This window comes from Bos indicus x Bos taurus, chromosome 13 (genome assembly GCF_003369695.1).
Source record: "Bos indicus x Bos taurus breed Angus x Brahman F1 hybrid chromosome 13, Bos_hybrid_MaternalHap_v2.0, whole genome shotgun sequence".
Classification (NCBI taxonomy): domain Eukaryota; kingdom Metazoa; phylum Chordata; class Mammalia; order Artiodactyla; family Bovidae; genus Bos; species Bos indicus x Bos taurus.
In genome coordinates, this window is record NC_040088.1 from 60,081,843 (window position 1) to 60,097,553 (window position 15,711).

General features: G+C 37.9%; 1 pseudogene; it reads left to right on the plus strand.

Moving 5' to 3' along the window:
- The first annotated feature begins 6,119 nt into the window (after positions 1-6,119).
- Positions 6,120-6,493, plus strand: LOC113902733 (annotated as a pseudogene).
- Positions 6,494-15,711: the final 9,218 nt, after the last annotated feature.

The following is a 15,711-nucleotide window of genomic DNA, read 5'->3' on the forward strand; positions in this document are numbered from 1 at the left end:
TCATGGTGTTTAATCCTTCTAAAATGCAGCTGAATTCACTTTGCTAGAATTCTCTTGTGGGTTTTTGCAATATCTCGTCAGGATATTGGTGTGCATTGTCCTTAAAATGTCTTTGTCTTACTCTGTTTATCAGGGTAATGCTGGTCTAATGGGTGAGTTAGAAAGTCTTCTCTCCAGTTTTTTTTTTTTTTTTTCTTGGAAGCGTTTGAAAAGGATAGGTGTTAATTTTTTAAATGTTTGGTAGAATTTACCAGTGAAATCATTTGGTCCAAGGCATTTTTCTGTTGAGTGTTTTTTTGACTAGCAGTTCAATCTCCTTATTAGTTACAGATCTATTCAGATTTTCTGTTTATTTATGATTCAGTTTTGGTAGATGTGTGTTTCTAGGAATTTTTCCATTTCATCTAGGTTACCCAATGAGTTAGTGTATAACTGTTCATAGTATTTTCTTATAATTCTTTTTATTGCTATGTAATTGGTAGTCATGTTCCCTCTTTCACTTATATTTTCAGTAATTTGAGTCTTCTCTCTTCTTTCCTTAGTCTAGCTAAAGTTGTCAAGTTTGTTGATCTTTTCAAAGAATCAGCTTTGGTTTCATTGATTTTTGCTATTGTTTTTCTATGCTGTATTTTATTTATCTCTGCCCTAATCTTTATCATTTCTTTTTATCTGCTAGTTTTGAGTTTAGCTTACCCTTCCTTTTCTAGTTCCTTAAGGTATAAAGTTAGGTTACAGATTTGAAATCTTTCTTCTTTTTTTTAATGTATGCTTTACAGCTATAAATTTCTCTCAGCATTGCTTTCACTGAATCCCATAAGCTTTTGTATATGAAGTTTTGTTTTCATTTAGTTCAAAGTATTTTCTTTTCTTTTCTTTTCTTTTTAAACTTTACATAATTGTATTAGTTTTGCCAAATATCAAAATGAATCCGCCACAGGTATACATGTGTTCCCCATCCTGAACCCTCCTCCCTCCTCCCTCCCCATACCATCCCTCTGGGTCGTCCCAGTGCACTAGCCCCAAGCATCCAGTATCGTGCATCGAACCTGGACTGGCATCTCGTTTCTTACATGATATTTTACATGTTTCAATGCCATTCTCCCAAATCTTCCCACCCTCTCCCTCTCCCACAGAGTCCATAAGACTGTTCTATACATCAGTGTCTCTTTTGCTGTCTCGTACACCGGGTTATTGTTACCATCTTTCTAAATTCCATATATATGCGTTAGTATACTGTTTTGGTGTTTTTCCTTCTGGCTTACTTCACTCTGTATAATAGGCTCCAGTTTCATCTACCTCATTAGAACTGATTCAAATGTATTCTTTTTAATGGCTGAGTAATACTCCATTGTGTATATGTACCACAGCTCTCTTATCCATTCATCTGCTGATGGACATCTAGGTTGCTTCCATGTCCTGGCTATTATAAACAGTGCTGCGATGAACATTGGGGTACACGTGTCTCTTTCCCTTCTGGTTTCCTCAGTGTGTATGCCCAGCAGTGGGATTGCTGGATCATAAGGCAGTTCTATTTCCAGTTTTTTAAGGAATCTCCACACTGTTCTCCATAGTGGCTGTACTAGTTTGCATTCCCACCAACAGTGTAAGAATAAGAATGCCCTTTTCTCCACACCCTCTCCAGCATTTATTACTTGTAGACTTTTGGATCGCAGCCATTCTGACTGGTGTGAAATGGTACCTCATAGTGGTCTTGATTTGCATTTCTCTGATAATGAGTGATGTTGAGCATCTTTTCATGTGTTTGTTAGCCATCTGTATGTCTTCTTTGGAGAAATGTCTATTTAGTTCTTTGGCCCATTTTTTGATTGGGTCATTTATTTTTCTGGAGTTGAGCTGTAGGAGTTGCTTGTATATTTTTGAGATTAGTTGTTTGTCAGTTGCTTCATTTGCTATTATTTTCTCCCATTCTGAAGGCTGTCTTTTCACCTTGCTAATAGTTTCCTTTGATGTGCAGAAGCTTTTAAGGTTAATTAGGTCCCATTTGTTTATTTTTGCTTTTATTTCCAATATTCTAGTCAAAGTATTTTCTAATTTCTCTTGTGATTTCTTCTTTGACTCATTGGTTGCTCAAGAGTGTATTGTTTAATTTCCACATCTTTTTGAATTTTCTTTTTTTTTGTTGTTATTGATTTCTAGTTTCATTTCATTATTATCAGAAAAGATATTTTGTATGCTTTCAGTCTTTTTGAATTTACTAAGACTTATTATGGCCTAATATATGATCTGTCCTGGAGTGTTCCATGTCCACTTGAGGAAATGTGTATTCTGCTGCTTTGGGGTAGTGTCCTGTGTGCTTTATATGTGTGGAGTGTTCTGTATAGCTAAGTTATCTATCTGTCCATCCAGTCTCTCCATCCACCCATCCACCCCCCCCCCATCTTTCTATCTATCTTAGTATGGGACATTTATACATATTAAGTAGCCTGGAAAATTGCACCCCTAGATGTTTTCATGGCTGGTTTCTCCTTATCACTCAGATCTATGCTCAGATATAACCTCAGAGAAATTTTCTCTGACCACAGTGTCTAAATTTGCACCCCACCTCACCACATCCCCAGTCACTCTCTATCTTATTTCCTTGTTTGTTTTCTTCACAGCATTTATCACAATCTGAAATTACATGATTGTTTTGATTCTTTACTTGATTGTTTTTTGTCTCTCTCAGTAGAATATAAGCTCAATAAAAGAAGAAACTATTTTGTTCACAGCAAGAGCTTAATAAATATTTGATGAATCTGTATTTGTTAATGTTTGTTAAATGTCACCTCTTCAAACTAGCACACTATTTTTACTTAAATAAATTTGTTTAGATGATTGTTCATGCTGGGAGATTTGAGACAGTTCTCATATCCTGTGTAGTTTTTCTGTACTTCTTCCTCTGCTGAAGTTGCTATTTTAAAATTTCATCAAAACTGTTTGCTCTTGGTTGTGTTAGGAGTAGAAAGTTGGTGATCTAGATCAGTTTTCACTCTATCCTTTACGACTTTATATGTTTCAATCAAATCCTTGCTAACTTCTTCCCATATTTTAATTTTAGATTTTAGAATAGCTTCTATTCTTTTCTGTATGTATACACTAGCTATGTTTTAGTATAATATGTATTTCCTAGGATGGTTACTCATTAAACTAAGTAAAATTATTTAAGGAGATCTTAGAATCTCAGTATTTTTTGTTATTCATGTAAATTATATATATGTAATTAGTTACATGCAATTAATTTTTACTACTGGCAGTTTGACTAATTAAAATGGATACCCTCTCATCAAAATTATATGTTTTATGCCATATTTTAATAACCTATAAAGACAAAATTATTTGCTGTTTTTACTTTTGTATCTTACTTTTAGTTTAGTTCAGTTCTGTTGCTCAGTCGTGTCTGACTCTTTGTGACCCCATGGACTGCAGCACACCAGGACTCCCTGTCCATCACCAACTCCCAGAGTTTACTCAGACTCATGTCCATTGAGTTGGTGATGCCATCCAACCATCTCATCCTCTGTTGTCCACTTCTATTCCTGCCTTCAATCTCTCCCAGCATCAGGGTCTTTTCCAATGACTCAGTTCTTTTCATCAGGTGGCCAAAGTAATGGAGTTTCAGCTTCAACATCAGTCCTTCCAATGAATATTCAGGACTGATTTCCTTTAGGATGGACTGGTTGGATCTCCTTGCAGTCCAAGAGTCTCTCAAGAGTCTTCTCCAACACCACAAGTCAAAAGCATCAATTCTTTGGTGCTCAGTTTTCCTTATAGTCCAACTCTTACATCCATACATGACTACTGGAAAAACCATAGCCTTGACTAGATGGACCTTTGTTGGCAAAGTAATGTCTCTGCTTTTGAATATGCTGTCTAGGTTGGTCATAACTTTTCTTCCAAGGAGTAAGCATCCTTGAATTTCATGGCTGTAGTCACCATCTGCAGTGATTTTGGAGCCCCCCAAAGTAAAGTCTGTCACTGTTTCCACTGTTTCCCTATCTATTTGCCATGAAGTAATAGGACCAGATGCCATGATCTTAGTTTTCTGAATTTGAGTTTTAAGCCAACTTTTTAACCCTCCTCTTTAATGTTCCTTTTTTTCCTGTGTATCAGTGTGTCTATTCATTCAGTCTACCAGAATTGCTCATTTATGTGATCTCAATCTCAGATACAACCAAGCATTGCACTTGATCTAATACCTGGCACTTCTTTTCTGCCTCAGTGCCTGTCTCTGACAACTTTACTTGTAAGCAGTATTTTAGAATCTATTTTAAAATTAGATTAGTAATTAAGAAGCAAGAAAATGAAATTGTTTAATATAATCTGGGGTCAAACCACTACCTTGTTCTTATTTTCTCCTTAGGCACACTGCTTTTGTTGGTAATGGAAAACTAATGGCTGTAAGGGCCCAATATGACTCCTAGGTTCGGAGAGAATAGAAAGAAAAGTCTTCACTTAAAGGTAAGATTGTGCTTCACCCAGTTTTCATGCATCTTTAGAGCCTACCTTTCTTGAAGCTTAGCTTCTTATTCTAGGAAGCCTTCTCTTTTGTCTGGATTCCTTTAAGGAATTGTCATTCATATCACAGTCTAGTAGCACATTCTGGTACATTCTGATTTTGTAATTGTTTCATGTTGAAGTACTGTTTCCCTCTTACCCTAAATGACGTAAGCTTCTTGAAGGTAGGACCGTGCTTTAATAAAAAACAAATAAGCAGGCAACTATTTCAGTAGTACCTTTGTTGTTGTTCAGTTGGTCAGCCATGTTGATTCTTTGCAACAGAGGAGCCTGGCAGGCCACAGTCCATGGGATTTCCCAGGCGAGAATACTGGAGTGGGTTGCCTTTTTCTTCTCTAGGGGAGCTTTCCCATCCGGGGATTGAACCTGAGGCTCCTGCTGCATCTCCTGCCTTGCAGGCAGATTCTTTATCGCTGAGCCCCTGGGGAAGCCCCATTAGTACCATAACTCTAGATTATATGTCCCATAGGATTAGACTTTAAAATGATGTGCTAATGATCTAGTTTGTGAGAGGGAGTCTAGTCATTTAGATATAATTTTAATGTTCTGAGTTTTAGGTTAGTAAATAGAAAAGGACCATTCTTCATGAGACATCATCATTTCTTCAGCGTACTGTTCCCCCCCTCACCCATTGTCACTCACCCCCGTCATAATACTTGCAGCTATTTTTATAGAGAAGTTAAAATGTGCTCAACACTCCACATGTTACTTAAAGCCAACAAAAACCCTACAAAATACATAGTACAATTGTTACTATTAATACTCATAAATATTATCAAGGTCTCGGTGCACAGAATTGTATTAAAATGATGTTTAGCTTGTTCATGATCCATATTTATTTATTTATTTATTTATTGATTTTCAATAAAGTCATAAACACCTATGATCCCACCACCTGAAACAAAATCTAGGACTATAACCTACATCTAATACTTGCTCATCAACCTTCTCCCCTGCTTCTCCCCATTGTGTTGTTCATTTGCTAAGTTGTATCTGACTCCTGTGATTCCATGAACTATGTCCTTCACTTAGGGCATAGAAAAGTAAGTACTGGTCCCCACATTTTACGGAGGAATCTGAGACTGCTGAAGGTTAAGAGGTTTGTTTTTTTCTTTTAGATTACCTAGCTAGTCAATGGACTATCTACTGCTAAGTCACTTCAGTCGTGTCCAACTCTGTGCAACCCCATAGACGGCAGGCCACCAGGCTCCCCTGTCCCTGGGATTCTCCAGGCAAGAACACTGGAGTGGGTTGCCATTTCCCTCTCCAATGCATGAAAGTGAAAAAATAAAGTGAAGTCACTCAGTCGTGTCCGACTCCTAGCGACCCCATGGACTGCAGCCCACCAGGCCCCTCCGTCCACGGGATTTTCCAGGCAAGAGTACCGGAGTAGGTTGCCATTGCCTTAGGTGTGTCTAATTCTGACACCTCCCCCTAACCTGCTCATGTGGACTCCCAATCGTTTGTCTGCAAGATAGCTGAGAAGTGGTGCTCAATGAAATAAAGTAGATACTGGCACTTACATCTTGGAATAAGAATAATGACTTAGGAGTTTACTGGTTTGGGCTTTCCAATCCAAACCAGTACCCTGGTGCTATAGGATGATGGCTCCTGCTAAAAAGGGCAGTGAGAAGAAGGGCCAGCCTGCCATCAACAAGGTGGTGACCAGAGAATACGCTATCAGCATTCACAGTGCATCCATGAAGTAGGTTTCAAGAAGCCTGTCCCTTGGGCACTCAGAGAAATACAGAAATTTGCCAGGAAGGAGATGGGAAGCCCAGATGTACGCATCTACACCAGGCTCAACAAAGACGTCTGGGTCAAAGATACAAGGGACGTTCTGTACTAGATCTGTGTGCAGTTGTCCAGAAAATGTAATAAAGATGAAGGCTAACCAAACAGGCTCTACATGTTGGTTACTCACATGCCTGTCGCCACTTTCAAAAATCTACAGACAGACAGTGTGGTTGAGACCTAATTGCTGATTGTCCAATAAAGTTATTGAACTGCCAAGAAAAAAGAGTGTACTAGTTTGAGGGACTTGCCTGGTAGTCCGGAGGTTAAGAATCTGCCTTGCAATGCAGGGGATATGGATTCAATCCCTGGTGAGCCTGTGAGCTCTGGAGCCTGTGCATCACAACTAGAGAGCCCTAGTGCCACAACTAAGACCCAATAGCCAAAAAAGTAAATATTAAAAAAAAAGAGTGTACAGGTTCATCTCCAGCATTGAGCTTGGTTTTGGGTAATTTGTCTTCTTAACCCAGCCCTCTGTAGGTTATTTCATCTCTCAGCTGTCCCATGACTGAGCATATTCCAGTTGGTTCAGGTTTCAAAAACCAAACCAAAAGAAGATATAATTAAGGGCAACACTATGTAAATTGCTTAAGCCTGAAAGAGAATTTTTTTTCCCCTAAATGACCACCTTGTTGCAAAATGGTTTTTAAAATGGTTAATTTCAGCAAAAAGGCTTTATGAGAATCCCAGGGACGGGGGAGCCTGGTGGGCTGCCTTCTATGGGGTCGCACAGAGTCGGACATGACTGAAGTGACTTAGCAGCAGCAGCAGCAGCAAGAAGAACTCTCTTGGTCTTCAACTGATGCAGGCTGATGTGAAGTCTGATGTTCTCTAGAAGAGTATATATAGATTTATACTCGGTTGTTTTATTCTGCTAGTATATTGCACTACAGATGAGAACACACACGCATACACACACACATTCCTCCTGAAATTCTGTACAATATAGAAATGCAAAGTTTAAGACAGAGGCTAATTAGTGCGACTTTAAGAAACCTTACAGGACAATGTGTGCCCGGATACCCAGAATATCAATAGAACTGAAAGTACATCTGTTGGATATCACAGGGGTTTGTCTTCAGATAATTATTTCCTTTTTGGCTTTAATGGAAAAGAATGTCAAATATGATACTGGGACACTTGTAGAATGACATTCTGTAACAACAGACTTAAACAGGATAGAAAGAGTGAATAACTGGGCATCAAGTGTGATGAATGAGGAAGCTGTTATTATAACAAAGGGAGGAAAAGGTCTCTGTTCATAATGCCAAGTGTGTGCAGCACAAAGATCAGGATATTAGGTAAGATTTATGTAAACAATTTATTGAACTATATTTGCAGCTTTATAAGAGAAATGATGTTACCAAAATAAAGCATGTCAACAACTTATCTGAGGTGCTTTACCTAATTCCCAATTGTATCGGTGGGGTTTTTTGTTTGTTTGTTTGCACTAACTTAATTATGCAGTACTTAGAAAAAATGTAAACTGTTCAATATGTTCTACATGTGTTGTTGTTCAACACACCCAGACTAGGGATTAACCACATGATATATTTAGTATCTATTTGGCTGATACAATGTTTTCAAAACTTGCATTGATACATGATGCTGTTTCCTTTTTATCAGTGATAGAAATCCATCTTTTCCCCTTGGATTCCAGTTAGCTAAATTGACTGCCTATGAGGTCAAAATGCCAAGTATTTTCTAACTTCTTCATAGTATTTTTTGCCCCCAAATAAAAGAATGCATGAAAATTTCCTCTGCTTTGTTCCAGTGTGAGTCTCAGTTTGTTTCCAATGGAAAGACTCTCTTTGAGCAGAATATTTCTGATAGAGCACTGAGCAGATTATCAGTTGACTCAGCACCTCCTGTATCACCAAGCACAGATTTATTTCTGCCCTCAGACTTGAAACCAGCTTCCCTGGTGGCTCAGTGGTTAAAGCGTCTGCCTGGAATGTGGGAGACGCGGGTTCGATCCCTGGGTCAGGAAGATCCCCTGGAGAAGGAAATGGCACCCCACTCCAGTACTCTTGCCTGGAGAATCCCATGGAGGGAGGAGCCTGGTAGGCTACAGTCCATGGGGTCACAAAGAGTTGGATACGACTGAGCGACTTCACTTTCAGTTTTCAGACTTAAACAGAGCTCAGGGTCTATTCTGTGCCTTTTTTCAAGCACCATTTCCCCTCTGAACTACACAACACATTCTCCGCTCTTCCCAGGCTGGTGCTTAACTAGTACCATTCTAGATGCTTACAAGAGAAGTTACTTCATTTCTTACAATGGAGATCTTAGGGACTAATTGTCTCTCTGAACCTGCATTCAGAAAGACTTGGATTTGGATAGGAGGGGGGAGGTAAATAGTAAATAAATACATACACAAGTAATGTTATAATTGTGAAAAGAATTGTGAGAGACTGCGACAGGTAGACTCTTGGCCAACCTTGTGGTGAGGTAGGGTAGCTTTTCATTAAAGCAATTTCCCTAGTCAAACTGTTCTAATTTTAATTTTAATGGCAATTTTCTAATTATACAAGTAGTATTTTTAAAGTGTTTTTTTCATTAAAAAACTGAAAAAGTTAGAAAATATAAAGAAGAAAAAAAATATCACCTTAATCCAATACAGAGAGGAAAAAAATCCTCCAGTGTGTTTTCTACATATCTATATAACATTGAATTTGCCTGCAGTCAGTTTTGTCACTGTCTTTTTTCATGGTTTCCTTTTTTGCTTTTATTTTTCAATAGCTTTCCTCTTCTGCTACCTCTCAGATCATTGTTAAGAATATTTAGGTCTTTCCCAAATTCTTCTGTGATTTCATTTTCTCTTGCTTTTAACTCTAATTCAGGCAGTTTAATTTTTCTCTGAGTAGCTAGTTGTTCCAACCCTATTTGTTGATCATTTTTCTCACTAACTTGAAATGCTTTCTTTATAATATTCATGTATATATGTGCGTCTGTTCCTGAATACTTCTTTTTTCCGCTAGCAATTCTTCTGGCATCACCTGTTTTTACTAGAATAGCGTTAGACTACATTTTGAGAACCGATCACTCATGTGCAGCCCACGCTGCTCATAGTTAATGTGTTATGCTTCACATTCTTGAACAAGGAGTGTCTACATAAATTATTTGGAATTACTCTGCATGGGAGATCTTTTTCTCCCTGTTTATTTCCTTATGTAGCTATCTATATCAGTGAGACTTACGTGTGTTTATTTGATATTTTGGGTTATAATCCAATACTAATTTATTTATTTTATTGCTCAAATTATTCCAGCCTTGACCCTTGGGAGATCTTTCAGTTGGCTCCTGTGTCTTTTTGACACAGCCCTATCAATTTGGTCTCTGTAGTTTGTGTGTGTGTAGCACTTTGTTATTTTCTGGCTCTGTAAGATGCTCCAGGTTCATCTTGCATGTCCCCTAACTCAGCCTTAGAATGGGCCATTGGTCCGAGTATCTCTAACTCTTCAGTTGGAGAATAATACTGGGAGCAGAGATTGATCTGGGAACCCACTGTCATTCTTTGACTTTTGATCTTTCTGTAGCCTTATGTTTAGATATATATTCTGTAAATGTCATATACCTAATTTTTAAAAAATTTAGTTTTATGATCTTGGTCTTTCAATTACAGAGTCTAGACTATTTATTGGAGAAGGCAATGGCACCCCACTCCAGTGCTCTTGCCTGGAAGATCCTATGGACGGAGGAGCCTGGTAGGCTGCAGTCCATGGGGTCGCTAAGAGTCGGACACGACTGAGCGAGTTCACTTTCGCTTTTCACTTTCACGCATTGGAGAAGGAAATGGCAACCCACTCCAGTCTTCTTGCCTGGAGAATCCCAGGGACAGAGGAGCCTAGTGGGCTGCCGTCTATGGGGTCGCACAGAGTTGGACACGACTGAAGCGTCTTAGCAGCAGCAGTAGCAGACTATTTATATTTCCTGTGTTTGTTCATTTTAGGGCTCATTTTGTAGTACTACTAATCTGTCTTATTTCTGTTTTTTGTTTGTTTTTAATGGTTTTATTCTTTTTTCCTCCTTTACTGTCTTCTTTTGTATTGATTAATTTTGCTCATGTTCCTTCTGTCTCATTCTATTTTTCTCTCTGCTTGTTTGAAAATTATATACTCTGTGTATACTTTTAGTGGTTACCTCAGGTATTTTACTTGCATTTAACTCAGCAAAATCTGATGTTAATCAACGTCTTTACCTCATTCCCAAACAATACAAGCACCTTTCAGTTCAGTTCAGTCACTCAGTCGTGTCTGACTCTTTGCAACCCCATGAATTGCAGCATGCCAGGCCTCCCTGTCCATCACCAACTCCTAGAATTCACTGAAACTCACGTCCATCAAGTCAGTGTTGCCATCCAGCCATCTCATCCTCTGTCGTCCCCTTCTCCTCCTGCCCACAATCCCTCCCAGCATCAGAGTCTTTTCCAAAGTGTCAACTCTTCACATGAGGTGGCCGAAGTACTGGAGTTTCAGCTTTAGCATCATTTCTTCCAAAGAAATCCCAGGGCTGATGTCCTTTAGAATGGACTGGTTGGATCTCCTTAAGCACCTTTAATATGCTTCAAATGTGGTTACAACCTCTCATATCATAATCTGTTGTTAACTCATATTTAAGTTCTAGTATATTTTCCTCCCAACAAAGTAAGCATTATATTTGGTTGTACACATTCAATGTTTGCTTAGTTTTGTCCATATAATTGTCTCTCTACAAACTTTAGAACCAGTTTGTTGATATCTGCAAAATAATTTGCTAGAAATTTTATTAGGATTGCACTGAATCTGTATATCTGATTAGGAAGAACTGATATTTTGACAATATTAAGTCTTTCTATTCATGAAAATTGATTTTATCTCCATTTATCTAAAACTTATTTAATTTCTTACATGAGAGTTTTGTTAGTGTTCCTTATATGGGCTTAAAGCATATTTTGTTAGATTTATACTTCAGTATTTCATTTTTGGGTCATGACTGTAAATAGTATTATGTTTTTAATGTCAAGTTTCAGTTGTTCCTTTCTAGTATATAGAAAACAATTGACGTTGTATATTAACTTTATATCCTGCAACCTTACTAAAATTGCTAACTAGTTCCCCTCTCACCCACACCCACCCCCACTTTGGCATCTTTCAAAATTTTGTCTTGCCTTTGACTTTTCTGCAGTTTGAATACATGCCATGGTGTAGACTTTGGTATGTGTCTTTCTTGGTGTTATCAGAGCTGCCCAGATCTGTGGTTTGGTGTCTATCATCAGTTTTGGAAACTCTTAGTCATTATTGCTTCAAATATTTCTTCTGTTCTGTTCTCTCTTTCTTCTTATTATTCTCATTATGTATAGGTTACACCTTTTGTAATTGTTCCACAGTTCTTGGATATTCTGCCCTGTTTTCTTTTTTAATTTGTTTTACATATTGTATTTCAGTTTGGGAAGTGTCTACTAACATTTCTTCAAGATCACTGATTCTTTCCTCAGTTATGTCTAGTCTGTTGACAAGTCCATCATAAGCATACTTCATTTCTGTCATGGTGTTTTTTATTTGTAAGCATTTCCTTTTGACTTGATCTTTGAGTCTCCGCCTCTCTGCTTACATTAAACCATATGTTCCTGCATCATGTCCACTTTTTGTCTATTATAGTTCTTAGCATATTAATCATAGTTTTAAATTCCCAGCCTTGTCATTCCAACATCTCTGCTATATCTGAGTTTCATTCTGATGCATGCTTTGCCTCTCTCTCTCTCTTTTTTTTTTTTGAAAGCCAAACAGGATGTACTGGATAAAAGGAACTGAGGTAAATAGGCCTTTGGTGTGAGGTTTTATGTTCAATCAGGCCATGGGTTAGGCTGTGTTTACTATTTGTTAGGTGTCAAAGGAAAAAATTGCCCCCTGGTGTTCTTGTTTTTATCTCTGCTGCAGTCCTTCAGTTTCCCTAGAGACTTCTTCTTAAATAAGATCTAAGCCACACAGTTCTTTCCATTGCATCCCCCTGTTATTGTACAGGAGACCTATTGATGATGGGAGTAAGGTATTGCAGAAGAGGAAGCATGCTATAGTCCTATGATCAGGTCTCAGTCTTTTTAAAATTTTTTTGAGAAGAAATATTATCTTTATTTGAAAATTAAATGTTACATGTTATAACCCCTAAATATAAAAATTTCTACATAAAATGATTGAGATTTATAAAAGATTTGATAATTAACAATATCTAACTAAAATAAAATTAGAAAAATGTACTTAGGAATAAATACAACAGAAAGTAATGGGATCTATGTGAAGAAAACTGTACTTTTTTTTTGAAAGATATAAAACTTTATGAAATAAAATAATATCTAAGTTAATGTAAAGACAGTTATAGTCTGGAGGTAACTCAAATTCATAAAGATATCACTTTTTCCTAAATTATTTATGAATGTAATAATATTCCAATCATACATTGAGTGATATATAATGTTTTTGTAACTAATAAATTCAAATTTGTATGAAAGAAAAAAAAATGACTGAAAATTACCATGAAAAAATTACAAAAAAAGAATTATCAAAAAAATTGAAAAAGAATAATGAGGAGTTCCTTTCTTTCTCTAATATTAAAGCATATTTAAGGGAATGTTAAAATCATATGCTTTGTAGGCTTCAGTCTTTTAATGAGCCTGTGACCCTGACCTGTGATCTTTACATGTGCTTCTCAGTTGTTTTGTGTGCTTTCTTTTGTGGAGATAGGAAGGCTAGAATTCAATGTCATTTGTTATTTCTCTTCACCCATATTAGTTAGACCCTAAAACCCCCATTAGTTAAGCTCTGGTGAAATACTTCCTGTTGAGGGCAGGGCTTGTTAGAAGAAGAACAGAATTATCTGGGCTTATTTCAAAATGGCTGCTTTTTGCCAGAAATAGGAGGAGATTTACCTGAGAGAATCTGGTAAGACTTCTGGAGGTAGACTCACAAAAGAGTTGTGTGCCCCTAATACTGAATCTCTTGGAATTTTTAAAGATATTTATTTATTTGTATTATTTTTGGCTGTGTCGGCTTTTAGTTGCAGCACTCAGGATCATCAGTGTGACTCACGAGCTTCTCTCTGGTTGTGGCAAGTGGGCTTAGATGCCTCTTGGCATGTGGAACCTTAGTGCTCTGACCAGGGATCAAACCCATGTCCCCTGCATTAGAAGATAGGTTCTCAACTACTGGACCACCAGGGAAGTGTCCGCCACCCCAACCCTCGAATTTTTAACTCTTGAACGTCTCTACACTGAGTCTCCAGTAATTCATCAATTACTGATAAGGTTTTCCGCTCCTGATACTAGCTCTTCTGGGAGCTTCTGCTCCTGTAAGTTGTATTCTCTACATCTGTCTGGCTCTCCAATTTTGAGGAGCAGCAGTTTGTCCTATGACCTTATTTCTCTCATTAGAGGAGTTGTTGCTTTTCAGTTTGTTCAGCTTTTTCTTGTGAAGACAGGAGTGATGATTTTCAAGCTCCGTGCACACTGGACTGCAAACTGGAAGTTCTTTGCATTCCTTTTTCTGTGTGTTTTTTGATTTTTCAGTGTGCCTTATTCATATTTTAAAGAGTTTGGGATGACCTACAAAACTGATTGTGTGCATGTTATTTAAATGGAAATTAGATATCAAAGCTATGAAAAGAATGAAACAAGAATGCAATTTGTATTGGCTGTTGTAGTTACTGTGCCTGAATGTTACACTAGGCCAAGAATTTCCTGGTAGTGAAATCAAAAGAGAGAAATATTGTAAGTTACATAGTTATCTTTCCTTGCCAAGTGAGCATACCAATTTTTCAGTCAAGACAACGTCTCCTGCTTCAAAATTCTAAGGTAAATCTACCACATGGAATAAACAAGTAGACACTGATCAGTAGGCATATAACAGAAACAGAAAATGTTTCATCCATTGTTCACAGATGCATTTTTCCCCCCATATTTTGTTTTATATTGCCCTATTTTATGAAGGTCAATAATGGTCTTCCAGTGAAGATCAACATTAATGTTTGACTCCATGAAGGCAATTCTGAGAGTGTCTACTTTAATATGCTCTAAATGAGTATTAATATAAGATGACACCAGGCTGGAACCTTTACAATCTTAAGGAATGAATGGATGGCCTGAGAATCTGTCTTCATTAAATATAACTTTTCTCAGTGGGGCTTTAGAACTCGTTATGTTAGCTGGGGCCCAATAAAGACACCACTTTTTCCCAACTACACTCTGAAATGACTGAAAAAATATATCAGTCAGCAGATGGAGGTCACATATATCACCTTCATTACTCATAAGGCTGATTTTGGAAAATGTGGCTTCCAAGTGTGGCCAAGGACACTCCCCACTAGTACACCCTAGAAACAGACCCTTGTATCTACAGGATGTCCAGCAACACTGGACAGTGAAGACCTTCACAAAGGAAAAGATTTTCTCTTTCCCCAAGTGAAAGTGGAGAAATTAGGCCTGTGCATACCCACTTCTGACTTCCAAAGTCCCCAGTCAGATTAGCTCATGGGGGTGGAGAGAAGTCAAAATATTTAATTACTGGGATTCTTTCCCAAGAAAGGAAGCATGAAGGCTAGGGAAGAAGCATTCACAAAAGTGGTGTCTGGAAGGTGATTCAAGGCTTTTCTCTCTGTCAAAAGCTTTAAAGCAGTGGCTATTGATTTAAGACATATTCATCGGGACTCCACTGGCGGTCCAGTGGTTAAGACTTTGCCTTCCAATGCAAAGGGTGCAGGTTTGATCCCTGGTCAGGGAGCTAAGATCCCACCTGCCTTGAGGCCAAAACCAAAACATAAAGCAGAAGCAATATTGTAACAAATTCAGTTAAGACTTTAAACATGGTCCACATCAAAAAAGGAAAAAATAAACAAAAACAAAATAAAACCTATTCCTAATAGCAGTAATACTTGTGGATGTCACATCTGCATTTCTGTTATGAAAGTTGAGAGATTTAAGAAGCTGATGGCTCAGATGGATGCTCACCATGGCTTGAGCTGGCAGACAGGGTTACCGATGAGCAAAGTGAAAATCCTCCTCAGAAAGCACTGACAGGTGCTTGACTGGGACTTGCCACTTCTACCCCATGGCGCATGAACAAAGTGACTTTGGCCTGGAAGACAAGGAAGGTATCGCCTGGTTTTAGAGTTATATCTAAAGGTCAGTCATGCCGAGGCAAATGCCAGATTCTTAGCAGCGTAAGCTCTTGGTATGAACACTGCCCTGCATTTGCTGAAAAATGTACCCACCCCCACCCAACTAGGTAAGTAACACAGACTTCCGGAATCAAGCGAATGGAGAATTTAGCATTCTGAAATAAAATTCACTTTAGGGATTGTTGGAGGTTTGTGGTAAAAAGGAAAAGATGAGAAATTGAGATAAAAGACGTTCAGCGGAAAAATAGATAGATG